We start from the raw sequence: 2,075 nt of genomic DNA on the forward strand, positions 1-2,075 counted from the left end.
AAATAAGTATTTTTTCCCCCCTTTTTTTTTTTTTTTTTGTATGCTGGTGGAGGGATTTGAAAAGTTACACAATCATGCCAGAATGAGGTGCCATGTTTTTTTTTTTTGTTTTTTTTTTTTAAGGGGAGAAGAAAAAAAATAAAATAAAAAGGACTTGCAGGGACACATTTCCACCTACTGAGACATATTTCTTTTAGGTTTTGTAAGAGCAAGAGTGTGTGTTCGTGTGTGTGTGTGAGTGTGTGTGTCCTCATGGTTGCTTGAAGGTCTTGTGATGACACAATTTGAGAGAGAAAGAGAGAGGAGGAAAAAAAAAAAAGAGACCCTGATTTCACTTTTCACAACTTCCACTTTGGCTCTTTGTACAAATGGACTTTTTTTTTCTTCCTGGTTGCTTTTTATTTCCGGTTGGAACGGGAAGGGAGGGCGGGCAGAGTGCATTGTTGTGCAAAAAAAAAACAAAAAACAAAAACACAAAAAAAAAACCCAAAACAAAAAAAAAAGTCATCTCAGAACACCTGCTGTTTTGAGCATATATGTATTTTTGTAATGTGTTGAAAAATCAATACAAGAAAGCCAACACTTCAATAAATGTTGCAATTGCTCTATGATTGAACGCGCTCGGCATCGGCTGTCATTTTGTCCTCTTTCTTTTTTTGTTGTTGTTGTTGTTGAGCCGCCTCGATGGGAGTCATCCCGCGGTTCCCATGGCAACGCGCATTGGGAAAGGAGAACGATGCGGATGCGTTCTATGAGTGAATCGCACTTTTTTTTTTTAAACATACCAGGGACACCGGAGCCATCACACACACACACACACACACACACACACACACACACACACACACACACACACACACAAATAAAATAATTCTATTGATTTCCTGATGAATTGAATGACTCAATTTCAAAGTCGGTGATGTGCATCGGCTTGTTCACAACAATTATTTTTCAGTAATTCCTGCCGCTTTTTTTAAACAGATTTTTTTTTTTTTAGAACAAAATTGGGCACTAATGCGTTTCAAATTTGAGATGATTTTTCAGATTAATAAGAGCTCATGTGAAAACAGTTAACTTAAATTTCTCGAGATTGGACCGATTTGGAATCCACTTGAGCACATCGGGAGCGTTTCATCAGAATTCCGACAAAGATGACATCATTCTGGACGACTTCAAAAATCGTCAATTCATTCATCTTTTTGACAAAAATGTGTGTAGTAATTTGCATTTTCATCTAAACTAAATATTCTTGACCTGTAAAATATTCTGAAATACGTCCATGATAAAAACAAAAAAAAAGGTTTATTATATGCTGGTAATGTTTTTTGTGTTTGTTTACATTTTCTTGAAACATATCAAAAGCAATTAATTGAGAGGCCTAAAAAAATTATATAAAAATAAGACTGTGGGGGATTCCCTCGCATGAGATCCCCCCCCCCACCCCAAACACGTTCCCGCCCTGTATTTAAAAGAACAAAAAGTTTTGATAAAACGTGTTATGCCGGTGGCTATTTTCCAAACATTCTCCATTTTTACAAGGGAGCCACCTCAACCGATGTGAAGGGGGTGGGGGGAGGGGGGTGTGTGTGTGTGTGTGTGTGTGTGTGACCAAGCCTCCCTTCCCTCCCCGACAGGGCTACATAAACGGCATAACTGAGAATATGAGTCACAGCTTTTTTGGGCTGGCGAGCGGCGAGATGTCGACAGTCTCGCGCCTCGCCGCCGAGGAGCCCGAGTTAAAGGAACCCTGCAGGTATTTCTTGATATCGGGCCAACATCAGTCAAGCCTGTCCTCTGAGCGACAATAGTGTGGAGAAGGGTGAGCCTCCTGCCTCCCCACCCACCCATCGAAAAAAAAAAAAAGATTCCAGAGTGTGTGCCGAGGGGAGGGCTGACATCTGGGTGCCATGTTGAGGCTTTTCGGGTCTTCTGGTCAGCAGAAATGCGCATGCTGAGAGGATGTCATGTTCCCACACAAGTCTCATCCTCGCCGTGGCACCACTACTGACACAACAATTGGACTCGCATGTCTCGCCGCACATGTTCGCGCGCAAAAAAAAAAAAAAAAAAAAAAA

The sequence above is a fragment of the Hippocampus comes genome, unplaced genomic scaffold, assembly GCF_001891065.2.
Source record: "Hippocampus comes isolate QL1 unplaced genomic scaffold, H_comes_QL1_v1.1 scaffold5, whole genome shotgun sequence".
Classification (NCBI taxonomy): Eukaryota; Metazoa; Chordata; class Actinopteri; order Syngnathiformes; family Syngnathidae; genus Hippocampus; species Hippocampus comes.